Source organism: Cebus imitator, unplaced genomic scaffold (genome assembly GCF_001604975.1).
Source record: "Cebus imitator isolate Cc_AM_T3 unplaced genomic scaffold, Cebus_imitator-1.0 Scaffold21, whole genome shotgun sequence".
NCBI classification, from domain to species: domain Eukaryota; kingdom Metazoa; phylum Chordata; class Mammalia; order Primates; family Cebidae; genus Cebus; species Cebus imitator.
In genome coordinates, this window is record NW_016107336.1 from 9,628,180 (window position 1) to 9,641,787 (window position 13,608).

Sequence of the window (13,608 nt, forward strand, 5' to 3'; positions counted from 1 at the left end):
ACACTGAAAACCGAAAATAGATATCTGTTGGAAGAGATTTTAATTTTCTGGTAAAATGATGGAGCAAGTACCAGGAGAAAAGAAATCTGTAGTGGGAAGATAATACGGAGGATAATAGAATCATGAGTAATGAACAGTTCAGGTCTGTAAACAAAGCATCATGCCAAAAAAAACCCCCGATAGCTTCCCACTGATGGAATTATAGAATTAGTGGATGAAAGGAAAAAATAAATTTAATATATTTGGATTTTTGGTAACACACAAGATAGAGGTGGAGAAAAACCAGAGTAATTGAATATAACAGTTCAGCAAAGTATTTGACACTAGGTTGGACTGGATTTTTCTTTTACAAAGTTACTTTAGTTAGACTCTATTTTGCCAGAATTGCCGTGAACATACTTGGAGGTGCCTATTGCAACTGGCATTGAAGATGGTAAAGGATTATGATATTTAAAAACAAACTAACACCCCAAACAAACAAACAAGACTACATTGGGAAGTTTGCAAACTAAAAAGAGAACATTTTCTTTATGGTTTAACCCCAGATAGATTGTTTTCTGCTTAAAGGGGCTCTTATGAAAGACACGTTTGGTTTTTGACTTTGCTCCTGTGATGATATAATAATGCATCCCTCTTGCCTTTGCCTGGGAAACATTGCAAGGTTCTACTGGTCTGCTAAGAAACCCACAGGAAGAGATTCACAGAGAGGCCTTTGATGGTGCAGTTAGAGCTCAGACTGCAATCTTGAAACAAAATGGCGACTGACAAAAGTTTTCAAGTGATTTTTAAAGAATTTTTCTGTATTTTGATATGTAAGTAGGGTAGCAGATATAATTACATGAAAAAACAATTGTCTGTTCTCTATCATAAAACAGAATGAAGAAAGTGTATCAACAAATAATCTCTTGGGAAGAGAAGTAATTTTCATTAAGTATTTAGTATGTGATTGGTGCTGACAGAATCTTAGGGAAGCATATTCACTGTACGAAGCCTTCGGCTACAAGGGAAGAAGACTTGGGAGTGCTCAAGTCCAGTTCCAAGAAACATACTTATTATTTATGGTGGTAAAGAATACATAACATAAAATTTACCATTTGAGCGATTCTAAGCGTGCAATTCAGTGGCTTAAACACGTTCACCCTGTTGTGCAGCCATCATCACTAACCATTTCCAAAACTTTTTCATCATCTCGAACATTCTCTCAGCAATGATCCATGACTGACCACCATGAGTAAAACATTGTGCTGGGCATTTGGGTGACACAGAATTGAATAATACATAGGCCCTGTTTTCAAGGAGCTTTTTCCTATGTCAGACAAAGGTTGACTTAGCAATGTGTCTTACAAAACCTCGCACTTGAAGGGATGCAAGCTTTTTGCACTCAGGGCCAGGAACTTGCCAGTATTCCTTTTTGTGATCTACAGATTTGCAGGTGGAAGACAGAAAGGTAGAAAGAGAGTTGTGTTTGCACAGCATGTCAGCTCAAACTTCCGCCTTTTTGTGCCTCTCAGTGTGCTTGTTTAGAGCCAGCTTATGCTGCCTTGTGAGAGCTAATGGTGTATCTCTTCACCAGGACTTGTTTGGTGACATCACATCAGTAGTTTGCAATTGGCCATAATGGGAGCATTTACACAGCAAAGGGCAGCAAACACTGCAAGTCAGAGTCTCCCTGCCCCCCAACTCCCAACCAGTACAGCACTGGGTATGAGCCGCTTCAGGGATGAAATGAAATTGAGGGATTAGTAGTCAATTAGTCAATAAAAGGCAGTTGTAGTTCTTGGTTTCTGAAGGCTGATTCCACAACCTAGTGCTTCCAAGACTCCTCAGACGGTTTTCTAGATTGCTTTATGGAAGTTCTTATTTTTCAAGGGAAGCTTTTCACTAATTATATGACTCCACTTGTTTCTTCTCTCATAACCTCTAGTTACTCTAGTGATCAGGGAGGGATCTTAAGCCCCATTAGCAAGGATAAGCCTTTACTTTACCCACATTTTGACAAATCTCAGATTCTGCTGAATTTTCTTCATCATGCGTATATGAAAGCCGGCATGAAGATTATGTGGGCATCCATTAGAATTATTTAAAATATGAAGAATTGTCCTTATAATGAACTTTTTAGTAGCACCTTTGTAGGAGAAATTGGGTAAGCAAATATGCGAGTGACAGCAGCAGCAACGATGACTACACTACTTACAAAGCGGAAAATTTTCCTTGTGATGATTCTTACTGACTTCTAAGCATGTATAGTTAGGATAACACGGAGTTTTCTCTGGAGAGTTGTCTAGTAGGGGTAGTCTGGTTAGGAAACTGTTTCTATGGCCTCCTACACACACACGCGCGCGCACACACACACACACTGTGGGTGGTGGCAGTGGCAGGGACGATGTGGTGGGTCCCAGAGGCAGAATTACCTTAGTAATTTTCTGGAAGCACTCAGCTCACAGACACAGAACTGCAGTTTACAGGAAGCTATCCATCTTCCTCAAAACAATTCAGGAAAGGAATCCATTTTCTTTAATATAAATCCTCTTTGTCTTGAGATGTATAAATCATCCTTTCGAAAGAAGCCCTTTGAGGTATCAATTCAAGGCATTCTCTCAAACACCATCCCTCAGCGCAGCCCTTCCATGAAAACGAATCCTTTGTGGCTGCCGAAAGGCAAAATTCATCCTACTTTTCACTGAATTTCGTATTTAAAGCCCTCTGTTGTCATCTTAGTAATTAGGATGGCATCTCAGGGTCAGAATGACCTTAGCCAGGTGTAGTTACCCGGATATGAAGAAAAGCAGAGAGGAGAGTCTGTCTGACACAGTAATTTCAAATTCATGACTCTCTTAATAATGAAGATGCTTATTAAGGATCTTTTTATGGGACAGGGAAGCCGCTGCACAGGCTCTTGTCAGCCCATGACTGGGTCGCCTACTTATCCTTGTGTACCTTTGGTGGCGAAAGACAATGTTAAGGGCATCTCTGTGCACAGTTTGGTTTTTAGGACATAACAAATGATGACGGCGCCCTTTTCAGATTCCCTCGGTTCCACCTTACCGGTCTGGTTTGCTCATGTCCGGGTGCTGCGGGTGCTGTGGTGAATGGCTCACCTTCGCTGCCTTCTTCTGAGTACTGCTCTCAGGTGACTGCAGCCACCTTACTTGGGGATGCCTGAGAATCACACCTGTTTCCATGGCTGATGTCAGAGCAACATGTAGTCATCACTGCTGGTTGGGGCTGGGTTGCAGGCAGGGAAGATTTACAAAACTCTGCTCTCTTACAGGAAAGCAGGACAGATTTAAGGTGCAGTTTATGCTCCAGAGCTTCCTATGAGATCAGGTTGAGGCAAGACCTTACCTGAAAGTCTCATCCTCGTGTAGCTTCTGCCTCAGCTCTGTCCTGTTCTCTTACTCCCTTATAGATTTCTTCCGGGAACACTCCCTCAATAAATCACTTGGACACAAATCCTTGTCTCAGTCCCTGCTTTTAGGAAATTTAACTTAAACAGGTCCAACTCAAGCTGATACAAAGACCTTGCGGGAGTTGCTTGTGCTCAGAGTGAAGGGGCTGTAGTGTGGTCATGAAGTTCAGTTTAAATGTAACCTTAAGGACAATTGCAACCTCTCTGGTCTGACAGCTAATTTTATGCATAATATACTTACTTGAAGCTTTGTTCTGAAACCTCTGATTGTCTGCATTAGATGTGAATTGGATATTTCTAAAGAATGACATCTACCTTGGGCATTCTGCACTGTCCTGGTTCACTGGATGGATTTCTTGGGCATAAGGTATCTTGCGCTGAGTTTGCTGTTTAAATGGGCAATGAGAAAAACACACAGAAATGAGGAAGGCTGTGGAAACTGTTTAATGAAAGTACCCACAGCACGTATACCGCATAGGAATTTCAAGACCCGAGAAATTACTTGGGTTGTATGTAGCAAGGAAGAAGTTTTGACAAGGGCATTTGAATTGGGCCTAGGAGAACAAGTGGAGGAACTTCATAAAGGGAGAGACTGTTGGCTCACGGCTGGAAAAGATTTTGAGCCTTTCTGCCAGCAGCAGTTGCTACCACACAGGGAAATAGTGAGGTGTAATTCACATCCCCTTCACCACGGAGGACCCAGAAAGAGGGGCGCATGGTAAAAGTGAACTTTCACACTCCGACTGAAGTCGGCATAGCCATGTGACTACTTTTGACTATTGTACTGTGAGGGGATAGGTGTCACTTCCAGGCACACATTTTCACAGCCATTATAGCATTCTGCGTCTCCCTTTCTGTCGCTGCTGCCATCATGGGAACATGTTGAGATGCAGTTTCTGAATCGTGCCTTTCTTTCCAGAAAACACTTTGCAAACACATAAGCTATGTCCCTGGATAAATCATTTGCCTCATCTGAGTTTTGGTTTTCTCATCCACAAAATGATGAGAGTTGGGCTGTAATTCTCAGATTCCTTCTAGCTTATCTGATTCTTTGATAAAGGGCCCACAATCAAATTTAAAAGACTTCTGTCTCTTCTTGGAAACACAAATAAACAGGTAATAGAAATGTCTTCTTACTGAAAACAAATGGTTCCTTATAACATCAATGGATAAAATAAATCAGAAATAGAAAAATAAAATTAAATGCCCTTTAGTCTTGTTGCAAAGTTCTGACATTTAGAATCTGGCTGCATAGACTTTTGTTCTCTCAAAAAAACAAGAACCTGAGTGCTCCCTAAGAACTGTGAAAAGTTAATGAACATGTTTGAAGCTCAAATGAATATTCCAGTGAAGTCAGGGGTCTTGTTTATCTCAATGGGTGTAGTTGTGTGTTAAAGATCGTATGAAGTTCAATTTCTTTTTTATTTTATTTATTGTGCAGAGGAACATCTGTTATTCGGACTCATTTCTTTAGGGCTGTTGTGAACATATTTCTCCAAACCTATTTTGCTTCCTGTCATCCCAAATTCAGCCATAAATCCCCTTCTACTCTGCTTTGTGCATCGTTAGAAGCCACTTTGTGAGTAAAAGTGCTGCTTGTGTGTTGAGCTCTTGTTGCTTATATGCCATATCTGTCGCCTCCTTCTCAGCCCAGTAGGAAATTACCTTCTGCTCAAATGATCCCCTTTCCTTCTCTCACTTCACCATCATTTTAGGATAATTTTCTCTTTCCAGATGATGTGTTGGAGTCCTTATGCTGACTGTTCATGGCAGGGTCTCATGTCCTCATAGAAACAGAATTCTCATCTTGAATTAAAGAAAGGGATCTCAAGCCTTCTGAAATCATCTGCTATTTAATTTTAGAGGACAGCCTTCTGTTACTCAATTTATCCCCAGGTTTTATAGAATTTACACTTCTGTTAACAGGGTGTTAAAATAGGATTCTTCTATCTTTGTTTCAGTGGAGGCTGTAAAAATGTAAATGCAAAAGAATAGATTCTACCCCTTAGTTTCTAAAATGAGGTGCCAGACCTTTTATGCAAGGTGGTGAAAGAGGTCATGGGGGACCAGCTTTGTGACCCTTAATCAACCCCCAAATTGAGAATGAAACATGATTGAGTTTGAAATGGCTGAGAGACAGAGACACACAGAGAGAGAGAGAGAGAGAGAGAGAGAGAATAAAGAAAGGTGGGAACTGCTCTGTAACTTTCTCATTACGTCTGCATGGGCCAAGGAAAAGGATGGTTATGTCTGGTGAGACATAATTTAGAGACCCCTTGGGACCTTGATTTGTGTTCCCTGGAGCTTAGGGACCCTAGTGGACAGGTGGCTGTCTCATGCTTGATAAGGTCCACAGAAGAGAGCTGGGTGGAACACCCTGCCTGGCATGGGAGTGAAGAAAGGTAGTGATATTGGGAAACAGCAACCTTTCCACACAATGTCAATCGTATTTCCAGGTGCATGATTTTTTAGGAATTGTGGACCTTCACTTGGGAGCTGGCCTGGACGTATTTTGGATTTCACTCGAGAGGATGAATGGGCTCACAGACGGGCAATGAAACCATGGATAGGATATGGACAGACTGCCAGATGCCCAGGGCCTGAGGAAGGAGTCATAAACAACTAGGGGCAGAAGAGGCTGGCTTGGGCAGGTGCAATCAAGTGTCTTATGAGGACGTTTCCTTGGAACCCATAAAAGCATCGCAAACAAGAAAGGGTTGTTTCTGAACATCAGTCAGCTCTTGGTACCCCTCCATCCCACTGCAGATGAGCAACTTACCATTAAGTGATTTTAAAGGGAGACAAGGGGTTGAAAGAAGAAAGACATTGAGTCTTCTTGTTAATGTAATGGTATTACTTCTATTGAGCCTTTTCCTGCATATTGATAATACATTTATTATCATGTATTTTTTGCTATGGTTTATTATTTTTTAGGGTGTCTATTTTTTCTTTAGAATGTTACTATTCCATTAACAAAGATTGAGTGTCAACCATGTGCTAGTAACTGGATTATGTATTGGAAAACAAGCATGAAAATATGAATTTTGGATCTCAAGTCCTTTACACTTTGGTGGGGGAGGCACATAGCAAACAGAAAATTTGAATGTAATGTGTAAGGCCTCAATAATTTGTCATGGAACCATATATAAGGGTAACGCAGCTATGAGTTAAGCTGCTCTGCCTTTTGATAGATACATCCATGGCTATAAATGCGTGTCTACCTATTTTTTTTTTGTTAAAAACCATTAACTTTGTTATGTAATATTTTCATTGTTCACTTCTAAATATTTTATAATTTCTGGTATGAGTTCCTTTATCAGTCATGTTATTTGCTAGTGTGTTTTCAAATTTCCTGAAGTTTTTTTTTCTACCTTTGGTTTATGCTTTCTAATTTTGTCGCACTCATGTCAGAAATCGTTTGTAAGATAGTGATTCTTTGGTATTTGTTAAGGTTATACTTTATAACTATATGTTTGTATATTCTTGTATTTGTGGTCAATTTTTAGAAATGTTTGATGTGTGTTTCAAATTGATATGTAGCCTGTAACGATTGGACGCAGGGTTCTCTTTGAGTATATCAAGTTTGTCAGTTGTGTTCTTTAAACCTTATTTATCTTTGCTAATTTTCAGTCTGCTTAATCTATACATTACCAAGAAATGCATGTAAGAGTCTTCTACCTGACTGGATTTATTCAGTCCTCCTTGTAATTGTTTTTATTTATTTTGAGGCTATGCTGTTAGGTAATACTGTTTTGAGATTAAATGCTCCTTATAAATTGTTCTCTTTTGACATATAGAACATTCTTATTTATTCCTTATAATTAAGGTAACTATATATAATTTTTCATCCAAGCAGAGACATTTTGGTAGTGCAAAGGGACATTAAAAATAATTGATATGTTCTAATTGATCTACAGCGGGTATAAACCAGACTTTCTTGGGCAAACCAGAATGTTGGGTCATCGTGTTTATGATACTTGTGCTTATGGTGAGCTTTTTCACATGTGCTTTTACTCCTTTATCTAAGCATAGCTCCATCAAAGCTGGTTGTTGCTATGAGAATCTAAAGGGGTTTGAGCCATGGAAATATCCCCGAGACTGGTTTTGCTTTTGTTTTCGAAGGTACCTAGGGGACCACAGTTCTTCAAATTATTTCTCTGTTTGGATGTTCTCGCAAATGTGGGTAGTAAAAATCTAGCCTCTCAAACTATGCAAAACACACTCTGCAGCTTTGACACCTAATATGACACTCTTTTCACGCTGAGTCTGAGCAGAAACAAGCTTCCTTGTTATATGCCCTAGTGTTTTTTTTCCCTTCCCACTGTGCCTGCAGTATTTAGAGGGTGCTGGTGTTAAAGGGTCTTTGTTCCAACTCTATGCCTTTCACAGATCTTGTCTGCTATCCTTGGGTGGTTAAAAAACCCAACATCTAGGTTGTTATTTGGTCTAATTCCCCTTACCTCTAGAGTTACTGCATCATCAACCCTCCCCTTGGCTAAGAGGCCTGTTACAGAAACGCAGCTTACTGAGCTCAGCCAAATGAGCTGGTTGCTTTGGGCTTCACTTTCAGAAGAACGGAAAGACACAGGAAAGGCTTTGAAATTTCAGTGGTTCGTTTTCCTTCCAGCCTTAGCTTTTGTAAGTGGGACAGAGTAGAACAAATGCCTAATTTCTTATTTTACAAATAATGCAGCCCGCTTTTCCACTGGAAGGTAAAAGTGGTTACAGCCAATTTAGATATCACATAACAACTTTCTCACTCTTCTGGTCTGCTGGAAGCTTTGTGAGGAGAAAGAGATTGGAGCAGGTAGGTGAGGAACAGGTCATGAGGGGCCACAGAGGAGTTTATTTAGATCTGCATTTTATACTTAAGCAATTTATGACACCCTCCAACTTTATCTTCTGGCAAAAACTTCTCAAAATCCCCCAGTGTTCACTTAAATGATTGCATTGTGATTTTACCTAAATAGATACGACTATAAAACCAGATTTAATGTCATTACATTTATAGCAGCTATGCAACTATGAAACCAAAGAAAATTTATATTTTTTATTCAAATAAAACTGTAAAACTCAACAAAAAATAAAATAAAAAAATGAATTCAGCGTGTCAGATCACATTGTTTTGGAGAAATCAAATTGGCACTCTCAATATGGCAATAATCCTGCTATTGGACAGATTGTTTGACTTGTACTAAAGGTCAGAGATGACTCAGCTCTTTGCCATTGTTGCCTATTCCAACACCATGAAACCTTAGTTTGGGCAGTGACATGAAGTCCTTCAACCTTGATTTGGCCCCAAGTCATTATTTACTCAGTGTTTGTTTCTGGACTTTCTTTTGTTAACCTGGAGAAATTAAAATACTTCTACCCGGTGCCATGATTTTTAAAGTCCTCTCGAATACCTCTGATGACCTCCATAGTCTCTAGCTGAGAACTCAAATATTTTCCCAAAGATAATTGAAGTGTTTCTTTCTTTCTTTCTTTCTTTTTTTTTTTTTTTTTTTTTAATATAAGTTCTGGGGTAAATATGCAGAGCAGGTTTTGTACATAGGTATACACGTGCCGTGGTTGGCTGCACCCATCAAGCCGTCATCTACATTAGGTATTTCTTCTAATGCTATCCCTCCCCTAGCCTCTCCCACCCCTGGACAGGCCCTGGTGTATGATGTTCCCCTCTCTGTGTCCATGTGTTCTCATTGTTCAACTCCCACTTATGAGTGAGAACATGCAGTGTTTGGTTTTTTTTTCTTGTGTTAGTTTGCTGAGAATAGTTTCCAGCTTCTTCCATGTCCCTTCAAAGGACATGAACTCATCCTTTTTTATGGCTGCCTAGTATTCTATGGTGTATATGTGCCACATTTTCTTTATCCAGTGTATCATTGATGGGCATTTGGATTGGTTCCAAGTCTTTGTTATTGTGAATAGCGCCACAATAAACATATGTGCATGTGTCTTTATAGTGGACTGTTTTATAATCCGCTGGGTATATACCCAATAATTGAATTGCTGGGTCAAATGGTATTTCTAGTTCTAGATCCTTGAGGAATTGCCACACTGTCCTCTACAATAGTTGAACTAATTTACATTCCCACCAACAGTGTAAAAGCATTCCTATTTCTCCACATCCTCTCCAGCATCTGTTGTTTCCTGACTTTTTAATGATCACCATTCTAACTGGAATGAGGTGGTATATCAATGTGGCTTTGGTTTGCATTTCTCTAATGACCAGTGATGATGAGCTTTTTTTTGTGTTTGTTGGCTGCATAAATGTCTTCTTTTGAGAAGTGTCTGTTCATATCCTTCACCCACTTTTTGATTTTTTTTCTTGTAAATTTGTTTTAGTTCTTTGTAGATTCTGAATGTTAGCCCTTTGTCAGATGGATAGATTGCAAACATTTTCTTCCATTCTGTAGGTTGCCTGTTCACTCTGATGATAGTTTCTTTTGCTGTGCAGAAGTTCTTTTGTTTAATGAGATTGCATTTGTCAATTTTGGTATTTGTTGCCGTTGCTTTGGCATTTTAGTCATGAAGTCTTTGCCCATGCCTATGTCCTGAATAGTATTGCCTAGGTATTCTTCTAGGGTTTTTATGGTTTTAGGTCTTATGTTTTTAAGTCTTTAATCCATCTGGAGTTAATTTTAGTGTAAGGCGTCAGGAAGGGATCCAGTTTCAGTTTTCTGCATATGGCTAGTCAATTTTCTCAACACCATTTATTAAGTAGGGAATCCTATCCCCATTGCTTGTTTTTGTCAGGTTTGTCAAAGATCAGATGGTTGTAGATGTGTGACATTATTTCTGAGGCCTCTGTTCTGTTCCATTGGTTTATATCTCTGTTTTGGTACCAGTACCATGTTGTTTTGATTACTGTAGCCTTATAATACAGTTTGAAGTCAGGTAGCATGATGCCTCCAGCTTTGTTCTTTTTGCTTAGGACTGTCTTGGCTATGTGGACTCTTTTTTGTTTCCGTAAGAAATTTAAAGTAGTTTTTCCAATTCTGTGAAGAAAGTCAATGGTGGCTTGATGGGGATAGCATTGAATCTATAAATTACTTTGAACGGTATGGCCATTTTCACGATATTGATTCTTCCTATTCATGAGCATGGAATGTTTTTCTATTTGCTTGTGTCCTTTCTTATTTCTTTGAGCAGTGGTTTGTAGTTCTCCTTGAAGAGATCCTTCACATCTCTTGTAAGTGGTATTTCTTGGTATTTTATTCTCTTTGTAGCAATTTAAATGGGAGTTCGCTCATGATTTAGCTCTCTGTTTGTCTGTTATTGGTGTATAGGAATGCTTGTGAGTTTTGCACATTGATTTTGTATCCTGAAACTTTGCTGCAGTTGCTTATCAGCTTAAGGAGATTTTGGGCTGAGACAATGGGGTTTTCTAATATACAATCATGTCTGCAAAAAGAGACAATTTGACTTCCTTTTTTCCTAATTGAATACCCTTTGACAATTTGAATTCCTCTTTTCCCAATTGAATACCGTTTATTTCTTTTTCTTGCCTGATTGCTCTGACTAGAACTTCTAATACTGTATGGAATAGGAGTGGTGAGAGAGGGCATCCTTGTCTCATGCCAGTTTTCATAGGGAATGCTTCCAGTTTTTGGCCACTCAGTATGATATTGGCTGTGGGTTGTCATAAACAGCTCTTATTATTTTGAGATATGTTCCATCAATACCTAGTTTATTTAGAGTTTTTAGCATGAAGGGGTATTGAATTTTATTGAAGGCCCTTACTGTATCTATTGAGATAATGACGTGTTTTTTGTCATTGGTTCTGTTTATGTGATAAATTATGTTTATTGATATGCATGTGTTGAACCAGCCTTGCATCCCAGGGATGAAGCTGACTTGATTGTGGTGGATAAGCTTTTTGATGTGCTGCTGGATCCAGTTTGCCAGTATTTTATTGACAATTTTTGCATTGATGTTCATTAGGGATATTGGCCTGAAATTTTCTTTTTTTGTGGTGTTTCTGCCAGATTTTGGTATCAGGATGATGCTGGCCTCATAAAATGAGTTAGAAAGGATTTCCTCTTTTTCTATTGTTTGAAATAGTTTCAGAAGGAATGGTACCAGCTCCTCTTACTCTGGTAGAATTTGGGTGTGAATCTGTCTGGTCCTAGACTTTTTTTTTGGTAGGCTATTAATTACTGCCTCAATTTCAGAACTTGTTATTGATCTATTCAGGGATTCGACTTCTTCCTGCTTCATTCTTGGGAGTGTGTATGTGTCCAGGAATTTATCCATTTCTTCTAGATTTCCTAGTTTATTTGTGTAGAGGTGTTTGTAGTATTCTCTGATGGTAGTTTGTATTTCTGTGGTATCAGTGGCAATATCCCCTTTATCTTATTTTTATTGCATCTATTTGATTATTCTCTTTTTCATCTTTACTAGTCTGGCTAGTGGTCTATCTATTTTGTTGATCTTTTCAAAAACCCAGATCCTGGATTCATTGATTTTTTGAAGGGCTTTTCATGTCTCTATCTCCTTCAGTTCTGCTCTAATCTTAGTTATTTCTTATCTTCTGCTAGCTATTGAATTTGTTTGCTGTTGCAAATTCTCTAGTTCTTTTAATTGTGACGTTAGGGTGTCAATTTTAGATCTTTCCTGCTTTCTCTTGTGGGCATCTAGTGCTAGAAACTTCCCTCTTCACGCTGCTTTAGCTGTGTCCCAGACATTTGGGTACATTGTGTCTTTGTTCTCATTGATTTCAAAGAACGTCTTTATTTCTGCCTTAATTTCATTATTTACCCAGTAGTCATTCAGGAGGAGGTTGTTCAGTTTCCATGTAGTTGTATGGTTTTGAGTGAGCTTCTTAATCCTGAGTTCTAATTTAATTGCACTGTGGTCTGGGAGACTGTTATAATTTCCATTCTTTTGCGGTTGCTGAGGAGTGTTTTGCTTCCGATTATGTGGTCAATTTTAGACTAAGTGTGATGTGGTGCTGAGAAGAATGTGTATTCTGTTGATTTGGGGTGGAGAGTTCTGTAGATGTCTATTAGGTCCTCTTGGTCCAGAGCTGAGTTCAACTCCTGATATCCTTGTTAATTTTCCATCTCATCAATCTGTCTAATATTGACAGTGGGGTGTTAAAGTCTCCCACTATTATTGTGTGGGAGTCTAAGTCTCTTTGTAGGTCTCTAAGAACTTGCTTTATGAATCTGGGTGCTCCTGTATTAGGTGGGTATGTATTTAGAATAGTTAGCTCTTCTTGTTGCATTAATCCCTTTACCATTATGTAATGCCCTTCTTTGTCTTTTTTGATCTTTGTTGGTTTAAAGTCTGTTTTATCAGAGACTAGGATTGCAACCCTGCTTTCTTTTGCTTTCCATTTGCTTGGAAAATATTCCTCCATCCCTTTATTTTGAACCTATGTGTGTCTTTGCATGTGAGATGGGTCTCCTGAATGCAGCACACTAATGGCTCTTGACTCTTTATCCAATTTGCCAGTCTGTGTCTTTTAACTGGGGCATTTAGCCCATTCATATTTAAGGTTAATATTGTTTTGTGTGAATTTGATCCTGTCATTATCATACTAGCTGGTTATTTTGCCCGTTAGTTGATGCAGTTTTTAAAATCAATTTGGTATGTTTGTTTTTGGAGTGGCTGGTACTGGTTGTTCCTTTCGATGTTTAGTGCTTCCTTCAGGAGCTCTTGTAAGGCAGGCCTGGTGGTGACAAAATCTCTTAGCATTTGCTTGTATGTAAAGGAGTTTATTTATCCTTTGCTTATGAAGCTTAGTTTGGCTAGATATAAAATTCTGGGTTAAATTCTTTTCTTTAAGAGTGTTGAATATTGGCCTTCACTCTCTTCTGGTTTGTAGGGTTTCTGCTGAGAGATCCACTGTTAGTCTGTTGGGCTTCTGTTTGAAGGTAACTCGACCTTTCTCTGCAGCTGCCTTTAACATTTTTTCTTCATCTCAACATTGGTGAATCTGATGATTATGTGTCTTGGGGTTGGTCTTCTTGAGGAGTATCTTTATGGTGGTCTCTGTATTTCCTGAATTTGAATGTTGGCCTGTCTTGCTAGTTTGAGGAAGTTCTCCTGGATAATATCCTGAAGAGTGTTTTCCACTTGGTTCCATTCTCCCTGTCACTTTCAGGTACACAATCAAATGTGGTCTTTTCACACAGTCCCATATTTCTTGGAGGCTTTGTTTGTTTCTTTTTACTCTTTTTTCTCTAATCTTG